We start from the raw sequence: 21,043 nt of genomic DNA, 5'->3' as shown, positions 1-21,043 counted from the left end.
TTAACCTCATATGCTATGTGATCACTACGCCATATGTCTAGGATTAATGAATATGAAACTAGAATTAATAAGAAAATTGAGTAAATCCATGTGCAAGCTTGTAAGATGACCATCAAACAAGAAGTTAATTAAAAGAATAAATTAGTTAACTATTGCAAGTCTAACTTAACCCGAATAATTAATCTAGTGAATTTAATTAAATTAGACAATTGGCCACTGTTTAAGTTAGTTTATTTGCTAAGGATTAGGGTAGTGAATACGAATCTAATCATTTGAATCGGTAATCAACGAAAGAATTAATCCATTGCACCATTACCTTGAAATCAACCATAGAGTCAACCAAGTTGAACTAAACAGAAGTTCCTTTCCAATTATTGAATCTAGTTAAGTCTCTATTTTCTCGTTCTTAAATTAGTAATAGTTAGTAAGTTTCTAGTCTTGTAAAACTAGAGAAACCCCCTACTTATTAATTAACTTAGATAAAATTAGTTTTTAATTATAATTTACCGTTCCCTGTGATCGATACCCTGCTTATTTAGCTATACCACAATTGATAGGTTCACTGCCTTTTGTGTGTTATTTGATAATTAAAATTTGGTTTAAAATTATGTGAGTTTTCACACATCAAGTTTTTGGCGCCGTTGTCGGGGATCGAACGGTTCTAAAATTAATGTTAAATTCTAGTTTAATCGATCCTTTGTGTGGGATTTATCTTACACAAAGTTATTTACAAAGTAATTCAGTAAGTACAATTAGTTTCAATAAAATTCTGTTTTTAGGATAACTAGAATTTTTTTTTTCATTTTTTGCCTTGAACTCGCCGAGTGCATACGAGCAGACTCGGCGAGTACATCGTTGTTTCAGTTTTAATTTTTTTATTTCATTTTTGTTCTTTTTACGCGTTTTGTTTCTTTTGTTTTGTTTGTTTACAGTTTTTTCATGACCCGAGGATCTGATACACCTCTGGTCCCCCTTCTTGAAGACCCGGAATCCGCGCTAAGGAAGAGCAAGGGCAAAGCCGTTGGAGAATCCGCTTCGTCAAAGAACTCGCCACTTAAAAACTTAAAGTCCGTTTTCAGCAAGAAGAAGAGCAGCAAATCCGGAGCATCCAGTGCCTCGTTGACAGTTGAAGAACCAATTCAAGAAGATATCGAGTACGATACCGAGGAAGAAGAAGAGCATACTTACGAGCACGAAACCGATTCCGAAGAAGAGTTAGCTATCACAATGGCTAACATTGATGAAGTCCCCATGGGGGAATGGAAGAAAAGGATGCGTGATGACACCGGGCCGGCACTTGTGCAACCCGCAATTCCCGCGACCGCTACTTTCGAACTAAAAGGCCATATTCTCGCCCAACTCAAGGAGATTCCTTTTTACGGGAAGGATCACGAAGACGCTTACAAGCACTTGGACGAAGTGAATGATGTGGCCGATTACTTCAACATACCGAATGTTCCACGCGAGACCCAGCTTCTTCGCATGCTTCCTGTCACATTTAAAGGAGCTGCAAAAGATTGGTTAAAGTCACTTCCTCCCGGATCGGTCACCACATGGGCCAAGATGAAAGAAGAGTTCATAGACCATTTCTGCCCGCCCTCCAAGATAGCCAAGCTTAAGAAAGCCATTGCCAACTTCGAGCAACAACCCAGAGAATCTCTTTATGAAGCTTGGGAAAGGTACAAGAGCCTACTTAGAAATTGCCCACACCATGACCTTAATAGCCAACAAGAGGTCTCCATCTTCTATGATGGAGTCAATGTCACCACAAGGCAATTGCTTGATTCTCAAGGCCCACTCACAAAGAAGGCACCCCCGGTAATTAAAGAATTAATTGAAGAATTCTCTAAGCACTCTAGAGAATACCACAATCCGAGAAACGAAGTAAGTCGGGGGGTAGTGAACGCGGCAAATGATAGCATGGCGGCGGTGATAGCTAAGCTTGATAGTCTAGATTGAAGGATGACAAAAATGGATCAAACAATCCATGCTATTAGAGTAGGATGCGAAAATTGTAGAGGGCCCCATCTCACAAAGGATTGTGATTTGGATGAGAATGGAAATAAGAAAGCTCAAGTCTTCTATTCAAGTGGCGATCGATGTGATGAAAATTGACGGAAACCTAAGAAGGAATGGCTACCATACTAAGAGTATAAGAAGGCAAAGGAGGAGAAATGCAAGCAGAAGGAGAGGGGACTATACCAAAAGGAAGAACCGGTAGAAAAGAAAGCCGATTTAGAAGAGTTATTCACTAGATTCATAGCCGCGTCCAAAAAAAGACACAATGATCACGATGTTGCCATACACGAGACCAGAAACATGCTAAGGAATCAGCAAGCATCAATTCTCAACATTGAGAAACAGCTGGGGCAGCTTGCGCATCAAGTGAATGATAGAAGACCGGGTCAACTTCCAAGTAACATCGAACCCAATCCAAGAATGGAGAATGTAAGTGTAATAACCTCCAGCAGTGAAGAAACATTTACAGAAGCACTGAGAATCTCAGAGAAGAAGGCAGAAAAAGTAGAAGAATCGGACCCAGCAAAACCCGATCCGACTCGCCGAGTCACTCCATTGGACTCGACGAGTCCATGCGTAAATGATAAAACTGTCAGTTCTTTGAAGCCTTATAATCCTTCTCTGCCATACCCAATCAAAGCCATGCCTACAGAAAAAGTAGAAACATACAGAACCTACATGAAGCATGTTAAAGCTTTACAAGTTAATGTGCCATTTGTGGAAACAATGCTCCAAACACTTAAGTACTTCAACTTGCTTAAGGGCCTTTTTGCTGCAAGGAAAGATTTGGCTGAAGTCGCGGAAATATTGATGAGTGAGCTACCTGAAAAGAAGGGTGATCCGGGAAATATTGTGATTCCGTGCCAATTTGGTAATGAAGTTTTCACCCGAGCATTAGCTGATTCGGGGGCAAGCATCAATCTGATGGCTTTTTTCATTCTTTAAGAAGTTGAATTTACCAGAACCAAGGCCGGTGAATATGAAGATCCATTTGGCGGACAAGACGATAATTCATCCACAAGGCATTTGTGAGGATCTCCTTATAAAAGTTGACAAGTTTATTTTTCCAGTAGGCTTCGTGGTAGTCGATATGGAAGAAGACCCCGAAATTCCAATTATTTTGGGGAGATCATTCTTGAACACCGCGTGTGCTTTAATTGATATATGTGAGTCTACATTGACATTAAGGGTGGACGATGAGTCTGTAATGTTTAAAGCTATTCCAGAAGCCAAGCAAGAAGAAGAAAAGAATGAAAAAATCTCATTTATCCAATTGGATGATGAGATACTACAAAAAGAGCTTGCACTTTTGCTAAAAGAAGATCCAAGCAAGTTTTTGATACACTCTGAAGAAGATGGAGATGTTAACAAGGACTTGGAGGAGTTAGAAAAGCTACTGGAAGGAGCCAACTCGGAAAACACCCAAGAATTGATGGAACCCGATCAGACTCGCCGAGTCACTTTAATGGACTCGACGAGTCCAGTCGAATTTTACAAAGACTTGGCCGACTTAGGTCTGTTTGTTACTAGTTCTTCACATACCTTGGATTTAGATATTATTCATGATTCTTTAAAAGAACAAACAGCAGAAGGAGGAATGGGAATGAAAGTTCAATACGCCGATGTAGCATGTCTTGATACGATTCCATTTGAAGATGGGTTGAGCACAGGAAAGGATGAAGAGACAAAGGAAAGGAGGGTGGAAGTTGATCAACCATTCACTACTAAACCTAAAGCACGAACCATCACGAAATATGAAGTAATTAAATTTAAAGAGAAGGAGGTGCAAGAGAAGGTGAAAAAGAATGGGGTAAAGAAGAAAAAGAGGAAAAGGGAAGCCCAAGCAGCTGAGGATGATGCTGTGAAAAAGAAAAGAGATGCATTGAAAAGGGCTTACAAGAAGAAGATTCACGCTTACAAGACCAAGTGCAAACCACAAAAAGTTAGGCGTGCGTTCCCGATGCTCGAAGATGACGAAATGTAGATGAGAAGGAGTCTAACTAATGACTCCTTAAAAAGAAGCGCTTGACGGGAGGCAACCCGTTGTTTAGAGTTTGCTTTCTTTTACTTTTTTTTCTGATTTTTGGTTTTGTTTGATTATTTTTTTTCTGAATCATCGAACATGTCTGCTTGAGAATATGCATGGACTAAGTGTGGGGTGAAATGAAGATTCTTTTCTAAACAAATGATAAAAATTTTAAAAATTTTTAATGGTTTGCAAGACACTCGCCGAGTCTGACCATGACTCGACGAGTCCCTTTAGAATTCAGAAGGAAGTATCATCGCGACCAGACTCGCCGAGTCTGACCCTGACTCGACGAGTCGGTCTTATTCACAGAAAAAAAATATATTAACTTTTACAATCAGTAATTAGGGTTTTCACCCTAAAGTTTTCAGTTTTCTTTCACACACACTCGTCGTGCCTCCTTTTCTCTCCAATTTCTCAAGCATTCATCTTTTTCCTTCAATTATTCTTCGAATCTTTCAAGTACCATCTCAAAAGGTAATGAATTTCTTCTTGTTTTCTGTTAAGAACATGATTATAAGGCTGTCTATGATAGAAATTGCATGAAAAAACCCGTTTTTGAAAAGTAGTAAATTTCTAGGGTTTTGATTTTTCATGAATTATGTTGTTTTGAATGCTTATTCTGGCCTTAATACCTTAATAATATGTGCCTAGACAAAACCCTTGACGTAATTTCCAGGTTCCATGGTCCAATTTCCATTGACCCGCCGACTGACTCGTGCAGTTCTTGCGACTCGTCGAGTCGGCCATGGACTCGACGAGTCGAGTCGGGGACCATCTGCTTGATACGTTTTAATCTGTGTTTTCTGGGTTTTGCATTTTTGTTTTGCAGAAATCATGTTCAGAAGGGGGAAAAGTTCCAGTGGCCACCAAGGGGACTTTCCTTGGTTGAATTTCCCACAAATCGAGTCCGCTTCAACATTGCGGAAGTGGAAGAAGAAGTTGGCTGACATAAAGAAGAAAGAGATCTACGTGCCCAACCGGATAGATTGGGATTGGTTGCAAGGAGTACGCTATGAAGAGGATCTAGCTCCTTATTTTTTAAAGGAGTTTCACCATGAAGGCGAAACAATGATTTGCGACGGGTGGAGTCGGGTCTTCCGTATTCAAGAGCCGGTTTATTTGTAGCTGTGTTTGGAGTTTTTCTCCACGGTATCTTTCACCGGGGGAGTGGATGTTTATCACCCGTCAAGGTTTAGTTTCTGCCTTGGGGGAGAATTTCATCAATGCTCTGTGGTGGATCTTGCCTGTCGATTGGGGGTTTATGATCAGCCCTTGGTCTCAACACCCATCTTTCGGGCCTTTTTGGCACAATCCTACATGGTGTTTCCCGAATGAGTTACGAGTGCGGGCTGGTGGAATACAATTGGTAACAAGGTCTATATTTCGAAGTCGGCACAAGAAGGGAGCATTTGATCCCCAACACACAGCCTCATTCATCGTCTCATTTCATCCACCATCAACCAAAGGAAGGATGATGACAAGGTTTCTAACCTTGATGTCTTCTATTTATGGAGCATTATCACACCCGGCGTTTTTTGCAATATTCCTTGGTGTCTAGCTTCATATCTCTCGGAGGGTGCGGTCAAGGATCGCAAAACTTCTCGAATCAATGGTGGGATGTTTGTCACCCGGTTAGCCAACACATTCGGGTTGATGAACCGTGGTGCATGGAACTTCATGACGATGATCCCTATACCTCCATTCAATCCAATTCTTTTCCGGAGAGCGAGGATTATTGAAGACTATGGTGGTGGCCATTATGCCATTCCGAATGATGATCCGGTTGTTGGTCCCGAAGCACCGGGAAGAAGGGTTAGATCGAGGAGAGAGCGGGATGTGGAGGAAGAACCGCCGGTGATTCCAGTTGATAACGACGAAGTACCAATGGATTGGTACAATGTGCAGATGAGGCGGCTACAAGATCAAATGGCGCGGAGCTTGAATTTTAGTAACCAATCACATATCCGACTTTTCGACCACTTTAACATACCGCACATCGATGGTGGTAACTTTCCATATAGTCCATCATGGGAAGAGGTGATAAGTGCAAGAAGAAGTGGTGCGGGAGGAAGTGGAGCAGGGCTAGATGATCATGATGATGATGAGGATTAGTTTCATTGCGATTTTTTTTAAACAATCTTTTTATTTTTGTGTTTGTTTTTATTTGGTTTGTTTAATGTTTTTAAAACTTGCTTTTGATGTTTATTTGATGTTTGATGCTTTGACAATTTTTCAGAATTGAATTAGGAGTGCTAGCTTCAAAAGGGTTTAGAATCATAGAATCAAAGTGAGAAAGAGAGTCGAGAAAGAGGAGCGTTAGAGTTAAAGTATTGAGTCCGGTCCTTAGAGATGTTGGCAAGGGAGTCTAGAAGTGAATAGAAAGTATAGAGAGTTTATTGGAAGCTGGATCAGATGCAGAATGCTATTATTTTCATTCAGTGACCAACTCGTCGAGTGCATTAAGCTGAATTGACGAGTCGCCCTTAATTCTCAAAAATCTGAAGATTTCCCGAAGTAACTCGACGAGTCTGGTATATACTCGACGAGTCGTTTGGTTTCATGTCGAAGGGGCTGCAAATTTGATGCTGATAAGAGTACCACTTGACTATCTATTCTTTCTATATTGATTCCTGAAGATCTTACACTGTTTTTCCGCGTATTTGGAGCGACCCACACGAGATTTGACACCCAAGGCATGGATGAGATGTTACCATGTCTAAAGTCAATTGAAGTTGAAGCTAAAATGAAAGTGACCAACCTATCCACTGCTATCCCAGGGGAGTTTGTTCCAATTCCCTCTTATTCTCTTTTTATGTTTTTATCATGCATAATATGCAATGAGGGCATTGCATAAAATAAGTTTGGGGTAGGGGGTTGGTTACATATTAGAAAATTTAGAGTCTTAATTGTTGGATTAGTGTCTAAGTCCATAACTATTTTGGTATGTACTTGACCCGATGGTGCATGGTCCTTTTGGGTTTCCTTCACCAAAGCAACTTGATTGGAGAGATAACTAGAGAGAGAGATTATTATGATTTATTAATATGTTATAAGAATAATATATTAAAGGAGAAATCATATTTGTTTAATTAATATTGGTCAATAATTAATTAAGAATTAATTTTGTGGTCAAATGTAATTAATTAAACTAGAGGGGTTGAATTGTAATTATGTGATAGTTACAAAATAAGGTAAGGATTATCTTAAGGATAGGTTGGACGAATTTGAGGTGATAGGGCCTTAGAATTCGACCATGATAAGGATTCAAGGCTTATCTTATGGGTTGCTTGGTAAGCAAGCAACTAGATAAGGATAAGGACTGAAACCCCATCTCTACACCTATATTAACCCCCATTGGCTCATGATTTCGTCCAGACCTTCCCAAGGCTTCTTAGGGACGAAATCTTATACCTCTCCTCTCTCTTTATACCTTCTCCATTTGCTCTTGGTGTTTGTAAGCCATTAGAGGAGTGACACTTGTGACTCTAAGCCTTCCAAAGTCAATACAAGGAGATTTGGGATTGTTATTGCTACATAACAATCAAGGTAACATTATAAACATATTCTCATGTTAATATGATTATTTGAATGCTAGAATTAGGGTTTATAGTCTTGGATAACTTGCATGTACAATAGAGAAACCTAGATCCAAGCATTAGGGTTTGTATGAGCACATAGGATGTCTTATGACCAAAACCCATCAGTAGTATCAGAGCCTTGATTGGTTTCTATTGTATTGATGCCTTGTTAATTTGTTCATGCTTGAAAAAATCGTTTTTTGCCTCCTGCCTGATGTACTCGTCGAGTCCTATTATGGACTCGGCGAGTAGGCCCCTACTCGGCGAGTCCATAAGGGGACTCGACGAGTTTAGCTGTCAGACAGGCGGATTTTCGGGATTTTTACCTATTTTGACTTAGGATAATTTCCATAATTGTTTAAACTTAATAAAATTCGAATTTTGTTAATCCCTTATGATTATCCTTGTCAAAATAAAAGATTTTGGTCATCTAATTAGATAATTGTTACCTTATTTGATATATGTTAAGTTATGGAAATTATTTGATCATTATCTTGCAAGAATTTGAACTAGATCTAATTAGATAACCACCAATTATAGTTAATTGCCTTATTTGAATTATGTGATCTAGAATATTCTTGACAAAGTTTGGAATGGTTTCAAATTAATCCCTTTAGGTTTTATAGTTTAAATTTAAACTCAAAAGTTTTGTTGTTTTGAAATTTAAATAGTTGAAACCTTAATGTTTTGAAAAATGTTTCAAAACTTGTCCTCAAGTTTTGGAATTTAAATTTTGAATTAATAGTTTAATTTTGATGTATATTTAAATTCTAAACCCTAATGTTTTGAAATGTTTCAAAACTTGCCCTCAAGTTTTGGAATTTAAAAGTTGATTAAAAGTTTAATTAGGAATGTTAAATTCTAAAACCCTAGTCACTGTTGTAAAAATCCCGATTAAGTTCCGATTAATCTCCGATTAATCCCTAGGCGCTACTCGACCGATCAGAGGGCGCCTAGCAATTAATCCCTACAAACATAATGAGTGAAACATTATAAAACGATGAAATTTTAACATTTTCAAGAAGTTTTTTCTCAATGGAAATTATTTGAGACATGATTGGTGTTGTATTAATAATAATAACCTATTTTGTTATCATATTAACGGTATTTACGACCTTTGATATGATATTAGTCATATTTATTTTTTTAAAAATTCAACAAATTACCAATTAATGGTACCCGATTAATCCCCCGATTAATCTCCGCCTAGCCGATTAATCCCTAGACCCCAGTCCACCGACTAGCCAACGTCGAGCGTTTTTTGCAACCTTGACCCTAGTAATGTTTTGAAAAGTTCAAATCACTCCCTTATGGTTTTATTAATTAATTAAGGTGTATAATTAAAAGAGGTTTAAGAAATCCATAAAATTTTAGGTTAACAATTTAATTGAATTAAAAGTATAATTGTTAAATTAAACCACCTAGTATTTTAAAAGTGTAAAATACACCCAATACTATATATAAAACATTAAAAGTCTAAACTTATATATGTATGAGTAAAAGTCAGTCTTACCGTTAGTAGGCCCCATTCACAAAGCTGGTCTATAAGGGGTGTTTAAGGAAATTGCCTATAAAATGGTGATTGAATGGGTATCCACTCTTACCCACCGCACTCTTGACTAGTGGAGGGTCGTTAGCCGAACGGGTAGGATAGGACGAAACCTTCCATTATAAGTATAATGAATTATTAAAGTAACTAAATGTTTTCATAAAATTCCTAATCTTAGTTACTTAAGCAAAAGTGAATTGATGCAATTCCATGAAATTACACTTTGTGCCCTTGCAAAGACGTTAGTGGAGTGTGTGTGGTTTACCGGCACACTAAATGGTTCTAAGCACAGGTAGCAAAGGGTGACTCAATGTTTGTCATAGTTCGGTGGAGAGTGTGTGGTTTACCGGCACATCGAATAGGTGACTGTAACATGTGAGGGCACCGTGTAAGTTTGCATGGTTATTCACACCCGCTTTGTGATCCTCGGCATCCCAGTCACAAACAAGAGGGGCATATCGAGATTTAAACATGCCATTGAAAGTTTAATGAATCTCAAAGGATCTAGGAGTTTTCATAGATTTAAAACTTAAAATTTCTTTTTTGTTTTTCATGGTGGAAATTAGTGAATCGTCATTCACTTACCTTCAAATGTTCTGCAATTTGGGTTACGGCATCCCTCTCCCGAGTTGTAGAATATTGTGTTGGTCCTAGCATTAGTATCTCATTTGGGTGATTTACTAAGGACTCAATCAATCAACTAACTTCAATTTATTTTCTCCCGTTTTGTAGATGTCAAAGTTTGACAACTATGGTCTTCTCAAATCCCGTGGAACAAGCATTCCACATTAAGATGATATTCCACGATTCGATCAAGGAACAAGAGATCATACTTCACTTCCTCCTCCTCCTCCAATTATTCTCCCTAACCCACAAGTTCGAAGGCTTGAAAAGTTCAAGATCACTCAAGCCCTTTTGGTAAGTAAACATAAAGAAGGAAATCCGATGTGTGCACACGTCCTAGGGATGAAGTCACACATTGATAGGTTAAGAATGTTGCGATCCGTTGTCTGTGAGGAAATGGCTGTTGATTGGGTTCTTCAGTCACTTCCTAACTCATATAGTGAGTTTGTAAGAGAGTACTATATGATGAACCGCGACGTGACCCTTATAGATCTCACCTATATGCTTATTGCTGCTGAATCAACAATGGTTTGGCGCAATAGAAAAGCAAAGTTGATTGGTGAATCTGCCTTCAAGACCTCCATGGATATAGACAATGACAACGAAAGACATGCTATGATCGAAAAGTTTGATCATAAGAGAAAGGCAATGTCTGAAGTAGTTCCATGTCATGTTCCAAAAGAGTCAATTTGTTTTTATTGCCAAGAGAAAGGGCATTGGAGACGAAGCTGCCCCATTTACCTAAGAGATCTAAGAGATGGGAGAGTCGAAACGTATGGCTCTAATATAGGTAAAATCCATTAATTAACTCTTTTAAGCTTCTATTCTAGATTCTTAATACATAATGTGATAAGATCACAATTGATGGAAGAAGTGAGCAGAATCTAACCGTTAAGGAATGGATTTCGATCGCATTTCTCAAAGATTAGATTCTTGAGCTACTACTTAGAGTTAGAATTAGATTGCTAAGAAAGATGTATTAGAATATTTTTTCAATGAATTGCATTGTAAGGACAAATTTTTCTGCAATAAAATAAATTTTGATTTTATATTATTTATTTATCCTTGCAATGGCATATATGAAAAATTGATGTTTGAATATTAGCAATAATGGATTTGGTTCTTATTATGTTATTTATGGAAAGTCAAGAATTACCAAATAGGGAGAGTTTCTCATCGCCCAAGTTTCAATTGGACAGAAACTTGGAATCATGCAACTTGGTTGCACGATGAATGAGAAATTTCATATTTGGAAATTAGACTAATTCATTGACAAAGTGTCAAGTGAAGGACTAGGAGATCGAGCACACAAAGTTGTGTGTTGATCAAGTTCACCATAAGAGTAACAAAGATATTCGTCATGATTTACTAAAGGTTTAGTAAATATGATTATACTTATAAGATTAAATGTAATTCGGAATTGATTAAAAAGGTTTAAATCAATAGCAAAACGAATAACAAGAATCAAGTAGGCAGAAAGATAAAGGTTTCTCCATTCTAAGAAGAAGGGAGAGTGGCTTTTATGCTTTATGATAAGTCTTAATGATTAAGAACCATATCTCAATTGATCCTCTAAGTGAGTCTTAGTACAATTGTATGTTTAAGAAGAGGAATCAAGGATTGAAGAAATGGTTAAATCAAGAAGTCAATCATACTTCGTTCCAATAACAAGTCTTAAAGTTAAGATTGTGACATTGAGTGAAAAGTATTAAGAAGGTTTGTAATATTCATCAAATGTGGAAAGTTGTGATGTCTTGGATAAGACAAAGACCAACTAGGACCAATTTATGAAGAGTTTTGATAAAAGCTACACTAACTCTTGAATATTTGTTTGTCAAGAAATGTTTTGACAAGAGAATCTAATATGTCAAGGAGTCAGTGGGAGTCTTAATGGTCTTGAAAGGTTTCAAGAACAAATCAAATAAACCTTATCAATCATCACCAGCACACGAGTTGAGGTTTACAACCTATCGTGTTGACATTATTTTGTTTTTGTGCCAATCCAATCGAGTTAATTATGCATGTGAGTCCTATGAGTTCTCATTTGAATGCATAAAAGGCAAGGAACTTGATCAATGAAAAGTACATTGATAAGAAAAGGTGAGTTGCTTAACTACTTGGAAGACGTGGTGGGCAGCTGTGCTACCATAAGGCAAGAAATCGAGATTAAGAAAGTTCAGTCCATATGAGTTTGAATTTGTCGTAAACTTTGGTTTTGACAAATTCACATGGATAGGAACAAATACACAATTTAAATCTAAGTGTCATAATATTTCCTCCTTCATGAAAATGATTGTGAGGAAATACTTTCACTAAGAAAGATTTTAAGAAGATAGTGATTGTAAAATTGCATTCTTGAATTCAATTATGGTTACAGTATCCCTTTCCATAATTTGAATTGTGAGGTTTGGCAGTTAGTCTTAATTGTTTAGACACACATATGAACTATCTAAGGCAAAGGTGTATAAGTTTAAGAGGCCTTGATAAAAGATTATCAAAGCATTAAGTATTAGAAACATGGACTTAAGAAATTCAATAGGTATTGTTTTTCTAGAAGTTAGTTGTTTCTGAATACATGTCGAAGCTAGTGGGAGCATAAGTGTTATGTTTATAATAATCATCATGATAGTAGGAACATAAAAGTTATGATTGTATGATTATTAAGGCACGTATTGCAAGTTGGGAATATTAATTATAGAGAACAAGAGTTATACCTTGCAAAGTCGTAAGGGTTGTAAAGTTGTTTTGCTATACTTAAGGGAGAGAATATTATGCTTCATTTCAAATCTAAAGGATTAGGTTGAGAAATGTTAATAAATTTAGTCAAGGGTACATAGTGTGTTCTTAAAATTTCGATTATGATTACGGCATTCCTCTTCACAATCCGAATTTTGAGAACATAGCAAATAAAATATTATGGCAGAAGATTGATGAAGTATCAAATCTTTATGCATCGTGTCCCATACGCTTCGGGTATTGGATCGATTGCAAATGCTATGATATTTGACCATTCTAAAATTTTCCAAATGTCTAGCGCATTTAGAGGGAAAAAGGACGAGAATCAGTTTTGACTAAAATAATTAAACAATTATCAAAGGACAATCCAAAGTTAGCCGATGATTGGTCACTTGTGAGTAGTTGGAAGTATAGTATTGGAAAATATGGAAATGTTTCCATATTGGATGGATCATATCGACATTATTATGAGTAGATGAGATTCTATTAAGAATGAGTTGTCATATGGAAAATATGGAAACGTGTCCATATTGGGAATTGAATATTGAAAATCTATGTCTAGATTAGAAACTTTTATGCAAAAGGATGTTCAAAGGAATGTACTTTGAGTGAGAGACATCATATCTAAGGAATTGTCTTGTAACAATCTCCGATAGAGGACTTTGTAATATCATTGGCAATAGTCTTTGTGACTTTGCTGCAGTGAATTTACGAAAGGACAATTGCATAAAATGTTAGAATCTAGCATATTCTATAAGTAGCAAGAATTTGATATTCTTTCACTTATGAAAAAGGATTTGGAGTTGTGAAACGAGAATGATTGGAAATGTGCTCAATTTAGTCTATTTCACAAAGTAAGAACCATAGGTAAACATTGTGTGCATGCTAGGAGCATGGGACAAGTGTAATAATTCAAGTAAGAAGTTAATTACCCGAAACAACAAATAATGAGTAATCGATATGGTGATAAATAAAAGGTGTTTTATTTATACTCAAAGGTTTGAGGCCATATGGGATTAGTATTATTCTTGTGTTTCACATTTGCATGTTTTGACTTCCAGAATAATTGAATTTATTAAGAATAATCGAATTATTCGAACGGGCCACAGTCGTTCATATGTTGGAAGTAGATATGAATGAAGACTGTCGTGAATTGGTGTGTGGATTGTCTAAGAGAGTATTAGACATAAGCAAATGTTTGCTGCAACGTTCATGAGTGCTTATGAATATGATTTGAGCATTGGATTAAACCCACGCTCACTTGGATCACTCCATGGATTGTATCACGAGTGATTGGTGAGACGATAACATCTTATATTCTTGAAACCGAGATGTGTGAGTTGTATCTTGCAAATCGGTTGCACATTGATAATATGTAAACGCACTAGTAAATTGGTGTCATAAAACATATTGTTCTGTGTAATTCGGTGCGTGAGTGCAGGCGAGCATTGTGTGTAATTTGGGCCCCTCGATGATTTAGTGATGACAAACGTAAATGCTCGGCCGGGCTAGGGCTAATTTGATTTGTTCAATTAGTCAGTCGTCATAAATCGGGAATCGAGATATAGTACAAAGATAATGATTTGAAATCATATCTCATATGATATCTAGAATGGAGGAATATATGATCCCTTATCTAAGGACACGCGTATCTGATAAGATCAGAGCTGACAGCGGCTTTCGAAAGCTACGATTGCAAATCATGATCTGAAGTCATACGCATAATAGTTATTAGACTTATCCAAGTGGGAGACTGTTGGATTAGTGTCTAAGTCCATAACTATTTTGGTATGTACTTGACCCGATGGTGCATGGTCCTTTTGGGTTGCCTTCACCAAAGCAACTTGATTGGAGAGATAACTAGAGAGAGAGAGATTATTATGATTTATTAATATGTTATAAGAATAATATATTAAAGGAGAAATCATATTTGTTTAATTAATATTGGTCAATAATTAATTAAGAATTAATTTTATGGTCAAATGTAATTAATTAAACTAGAGGGGCTGAATTGTAATTATGTGATAGTTACAAAATAAGGTAAGGATTATCTTAAGGATAGGTTGGACGAATTTGAGGTGATAGGGCCTTAGAATTCGACCATGATAAGGATTCAAGGCTTATCTTATGGGTTGCTTGGTAAGCAAGCAACTAGATAAGGATAAGGACTGAAACCCTATCTCTACACCTATATAAACCCCCTTTGGCTCATGATTTCATCCAGACCTTCCCAAGGCTTCTTAGGGACGAAATATTATACCTATCATCTCTCTTTATACCTTCTCCATTTGCTCTTGGTGTTTGTAAGCCATTAGAGGAGTGACACTTGTGACTCTAAGCCTTCCAAAGTCAATACAAGGAGATTTGGGATTGTTATTGCTACATAACAATCAAGGTAACATTATAAACCTATTCTCATGTTAATATGATTATTTGAATGCTAGAATTAGGGTTTATAGTCTTGGATAACTTGCATGTACAATCGAGAAACCTAGATCCAAGCATTAGGGTTTGTATGAGCACATAGGATGTCTTATGACCAAAACCCATTATTAATTTAGGTTAATTTTAAAATTTTTGCATACCAAAAGTATTACTTAGGATTTAATTTAGAAAATTTTGGTAAAAGTGAAATTAGGATCCCATGTTAGAGTTGTGTTGATAATTGCATGAAGACCCAAATGTTTAGTTGAGCCTATATACGTTCTAGTGCATTTGTGGCTTCCTTATTCCAGTGAAATCATGGGACAAAAACACGACCCTGCTCAGCCCGAGGGATGCAATATGTTTAGCAGCCTAAACCTGAAACGTATCCAGGAAGATTGTTATCGTTAGCCAATAAAGGTTGAGATTGAGCGCCCCTGCTTAAGCATGTAGGGTTTTGAGTGAAAAAAAAGTGATGTACATGTAAAAAAAAGAGAGAATTACAAGAAAAGTTGAGGAATTTTTGGAGCAATCAAAGTGAAGATTAGAAGATCAAAATTCTGAAGAAATTCAAAAGTTGAAGATACCAAAAATCAAACAATAAAGGTGGTGAATTCAAAGAGATCAAAGATCAAATTACCAAAGGAAGTGAAGAATTCAAAAGAGCTCCATAGTGGTATCAGAAAAGTTGTAATTCTAGATTATGTATGCTTGGGTTGCTCAATTAAAAACACCTTGAGGGTAAGAGGTTTTCTGCGGATGGATTCGGAGGGTTGCATAAAATGAGCATAGTTCGGGATGAGTGGGCAAGTGTTTATGAGGATTGTGAGTATTTGGAGTATGGGAGGTCTTTAGGAAAAATTTTAGACACAAATGCATGCGTTGCGGTTTTGGCATAATGGCTGGGTTAGATTGGAGTTGTCATATGTGATTCTAATATGTTTAAAATTTAGTTTTGCTTGGGGGCAAGCAAAAGACAAGTGTGGGGTATTTTGATATGTGCATAATTGGTTCATATTAAGTATACATTATTATTCATTTATTAGCTAAATTATTGCATATTATGGACAAAAGGTACCTAAAAGTGTTTAAATTATGTTTTTCAATCCAAAGATGAAGCTCGGAAGCGAAAGGAGGCGGGAGAAACAGTTAGAAGATCGAGGATGAAATAAAGAAGAAAAACACTAAAAATGGCACTGACTCGGCGAGTCAGATCGACTACTCGGCGAGTCCAATCGAAGAATCGAGAAGATAATGACTCGGGATCCCAGAGAGTTATCACAATACGGGGAATGTGAGAGAGACTCGACGAGTCACCACCCGACTCGACAAATCGGTTCGTATATATAAAGATATTCCTCAGAACGATAGAGGGGAGTTCTAGAACGATTCAGAAGAGTTTAGCTGCGATTGAGAAGGCAGAAAAACCCTAGAAGACGACGAAAGAAGCTAGAATTCAATCCAGGAGAGTAATTGAGGCAAAATTTCATCATTCCACTTATTCTTTTGTTTTATCATTATGGTTAAGCAATTTGACTTTGTTTGTTTGCTGTTATTTACTTCAATTATGAGCTAAAACCTTTAGACTTCTGTTTGGGGATACAAAGTTGACAATATGGTTTGATTGATTGGTAGGATTAATTCTAAGTTGGTGAATTTTTGTTATTTTAGCTTGCTAAAGAACCTTGTGTGTGAATAATAATTAATTTTCTGTTAATAGGAAGATAATTGATTAGCATGAACATCTATTGATTATTAACCTCATATGCTATGTGATCACTATGCCATATGTCTAGGATTAATGAATATGAAACTAGAATTAATAAGAAAATTGAGTAAATCCATGTGCAAGCTTGTAAGATGACCATCAAACAAGAAGTTAATTAAAAGAATAAATTAGTTAACTATTGCAAGTCTAACTTAACCCGAATAATTAATCTAGTGAATTTAATTAAATTAGACAATTGGCCACTGTTTAAGTTAGTTTATTTGCTAAGGATTAGGGTAGTGAATACGAATCTAATCATTTGAATCGGTAATCAACGAAAGAATTAATCCATTGCACCATTACCTTGAAATCAACCATAGAGTCAACCAAGTTGAACTAAACAGAAGTTCCTTTCCAATTATTGAATCTAGTTAAGTCTTTATTTTCTAGTTCTTAAATTAGTAATAGTTAGTAAGTTTCTAGTCTTGTAAAACTAGAGAAAACCCCTACTTATTAATTAACTTAGATAAAATTAGTTTTTAATTATAATTTACCGTTCCCTGTGATCGATACCCTGCTTATTTAGCTATACCACAATTGATAGGTTCACTGCCTTTTGTGTGTTATTTGATAATTAAAAGTAGGTTTAAAACTAAGTGAGTTTTCACACATCAATCTCCTTCCCCGATGGATCCCTGAACTCCATAAGCATCGGGCTCTATACGAGCCCCAATCTGTCCTGAAACTATCACCGCCTTAAAGGCCTCAAGATGACTGTCTATACGCTCCATAATGGCCTCTCTAACCGAGCTGAAAATCACAGGAGTTTGATCAATGATGTTGCGCATGATCTCTGCGGAAATGAAATCCCTCATCTGATCAATAAGCTGCCCGACTCCAAAGCCCGAGCCAGATCCCTCCCCGATACCTGAACTGCTAACTGGTAACTCGCGCAATGTCACCATGTTGAAAATATAACAATTCCTGATCAATTTACACACTACTGCTGAGGGATCTCTCACACACTCTACTAGTTCCCTGGTTTTGCCTTGGCCCCTCTTGAATCGAGTACGGATCCTCTGCTTTTAGTAGTACGGGCCCATACTACCTTCCACATTTATCCTTACTTTCCTCAAGAGTTACCTCAACTCCACCAAGTCCTCTTTTCTCTACTACTGATCTCTGCTACTCTCATCCTAGGCTTGCCCTAGGAAACCTCTGACTCCACCCAAACAGTCCTCAGCTGCTGAAGGCCTCCTCGTAATGCCAATTAGGCACCACCTGAATACCATCACATGTGACGAGGCTCAGATAATCCTTCGAGTAAAAGACTCGTCCCCACAACGGTTAGACTCAGACGAGAGCTGCGCTATAGGGCCAAATCCAGCACTCTGAGATTATTCAAGCCTGACCACATATGAGGTAACGTATTCACCTAATGGCTAACTCCCATCACTCAGAGTCCCACTAAGCACAGAGCAAGCAGCATTCGGATAAGGGGAACACACCCGTGTAAACTATTCTCATAATCAAGAAATTGTACTAGCATACAATGCTGAACTCATACTATCAGGCAAAACCTAAACATGCTATCCTACTGTTGTCTACTCAATACTAGCATGCAATTCTCATAAGGCTGAAACACATAAGCAGGCACATAAGGCATCCTCCTAGGTCCTTAGTCCTATACTAGCATGTTGTTCTACTGAAACCGAAACTGGAACTAAAACTGAAACCGAAACTGATAATCATAAACTTGTATGGATAATTTGGGAGTACTTACTTGAGCTCGGCTGATTGCATGCACCACACCCTTTTCTCTTACAAAAACTCCTTTCTTTCTGAATTCTTTTGCTTTACTAAAACTGTTTTCTTTCTCAAAACTCTTTTTACAAAACTGTCTTTCCCTTTTGAAAGCCTTTATTCCAATCCCTTAGTTTGAGTTCAAACACGCCCGAGGGTATGTCTGAATCCCTCAAACCAAGGCTCTGATACCAACTTGTAACGACCCAAAAATCATGACTAAATTTTTTTTTTAAAAACATTACTAAAACCATATTTATAAAAACGTATCATAAGTCATAACATAACTTTCGAGTATTAAATTCAAAACATAATCTCATTATCAGAGTAAAACATTCCCCATGCTAACTGACTATGGTGTGTGCACTGCAATCTCTCCGAGCTCCTCTTTTGAAAACTGAGTACCTGAAACCAAAACTAAAAATCGTAAGCATGAAGCTTAGTGAGCTCCCCCAAACTACCACATACCATACAATAACACATAAAACACATAGTGTGCCTTGCCCACTGCATCGGACCGAGGTCCGGACTAACTAGGGCCTTGCCCCTTGCATCGGACCGAAGTCCGGAAACTGACTAGGACCTTGTCCCCTGCATCGGACCAAAGTCCAGACTAATTGGGGCCTTGCCCGCTGCATCGGACCGAAGTCCGGACTAACTGGGGCCTTGCCTCCTACATCGGACTGAAGTCCGAAAACTGACTGGGACCTTGTCCCCTGCATCGGACCGAAGTCCGGACTAACTGGTGCCTTTCCCCCTACATCGGACCGAAGTCTGGAACTAACTGAACATAACATAACATAAATATATCAACTAGCATGAACACACATATACTGCATACTGCATCGGGCCGTAGCCCGGAACACATAACACATAAATCCTGTCTGAGCCACGAAGGCATCAAACATACTAACTACTGCATCGGACCGAAGTCCGGAAACTATTGCTAGCTAATCGGGCCGGCATTATGGCCGTAGACCCGTTCCTACTGGAAGGAAACTCACCTGAATCGCCGAGTCAGCCTACTGACTCGCCGAGTTCATAAGCTCAGAAACCCCTTCATTCGCGACTCGACTCGCCGAGTCAGCCCCTGACTCGCCGAGTCTACCGATTTCCGAGTCCTGACCTGACCAACTCGCTGAGTCCCCACTCAACTCAATGATCCGAGTCTTAACTTGAAGGGTTTGGGGTTTCGCGACTTGACTCGCCGAGTCCAAGAACAAACTCACCGAGTCCGAGGTAATCTTCAACAGACTCGCCAAGTTGTTCGTCCAACTCGTCGAGTTCATCTCCATCTTCATACTACTCGCCGAGTCCACTCGAAGGACTCGCCGAGTCTATTCAGTCCTTCATATATTCAGAGGCTTTTGAGTCATGCATGGACTCCAAACTGTAGATCCACTCTTCTAAAGCCTATTTCTTACGTAAAGTGGCAAACTTTACGTGTAGCTAAGGAGATCTAGGTTGAAAACACTATAAACTAGAGTTTGAGACAAAGGGGTTTAACAATCAACCCATAGACTGATGCTTTATGATTCTCTAGGCCAAGATACACATAGATCTGAAGTAGCAACTTCAGATCTGGGCTTCTAACTCGAAATAGTTCATAAACTTGTCCTAAAAGCCCCAAATCTCATGATAAAGGTTGATCTATATGCAAAAGAGGGAAGGTAGCGACTCATTACCTTCAAATGTTCTGGAAGACCTCACAAACTCTGGATCTACTGCCAATCCTTGAATCCCCAATGGGTGCCTTCTTCCTTCTTCCTTCAAATCACCCAAAATGGCATGAAAGCTTGAATGAGCAACAATGGAGGCTTAGGGTTTCTGGTTCTGGACTATAGGGGCCGCAAATGAGCCCTAGGGAAGAGAATAAGCTGCTTAAATAGGGTACCAAGTCCCGAAATTAGGGTTTCCCAACCCAGACCAGACTCGCCGAGTCCACTTGCCGACTCGCGGAGTCGGTCACTTACTTTACACCCGGATCCCGCTCCGACTCGCCGGGTTCCTTCTAGACTCGCCGATTCAACCCTCTTTAACTTAGGGTTTCTCCTTTCCTTTCTTGACCTTTCAGATTTCGGGTGTTACATTCGATTGCCAACTTACCAACTTCCCATCCAATAGTTGACATCCACCACTCGTACTTTTTCTATCCAAAGTACATCCTCCTAGATCAGAATCTGAAAAAGCTTGAATGAAAAATCCCGTTTTCGAAGGATACCAAAGTCCTAACGAAACTGTTCCCTTAAGATAGCGAAAAATATTTTTCACTTCAGTCAAACGAGGTTCTCTGGGATTAGCTTGATATCTAGCACAATTACATACCGAAAACATAATATCAGGTCTACTTGGAGTTAAGTACAATAAAGACCCTATCATGCTTCGATAAAGTGTTAAGTCAACAGCAGGAGCATCTAACGAAGGAGTTAATCTTGTTCCCACTGCCATTGGTACTCTCAATTTCGTGCTGTTGGTCATTCCAAATTTTTCAAGCAAGTTCTTCGTGTATTTTTCTTGATTGATTAAAATTCCATCCTTGTTCTGTCTTATGTTCAATCCAAGAAAATTATTAA

The 21,043-nt window shown here is 38.0% G+C and overlaps 1 non-coding gene across 1 annotated transcript; it reads right to left on the bottom strand.

Annotated features, from left to right (window-relative positions):
* Nucleotides 1-1,611: 1,611 nt before the first annotated feature.
* On the bottom strand, nt 1,612-1,718 carry LOC145071703 (small nucleolar RNA R71). The gene has a single exon (XR_013690710.1). It is a non-coding gene; the product is annotated as a small nucleolar RNA R71 (small nucleolar RNA).
* Nucleotides 1,719-21,043: the final 19,325 nt, after the last annotated feature.

This window comes from Lactuca serriola, chromosome 8, assembly GCF_051521515.1.
Source record: "Lactuca serriola cultivar US96UC23 chromosome 8, Lser_US96UC23_V15, whole genome shotgun sequence".
Taxonomy (NCBI): Eukaryota; Viridiplantae; Streptophyta; class Magnoliopsida; order Asterales; family Asteraceae; genus Lactuca; species Lactuca serriola.
This window is presented reverse-complemented; position numbering and strand designations above follow the sequence as displayed.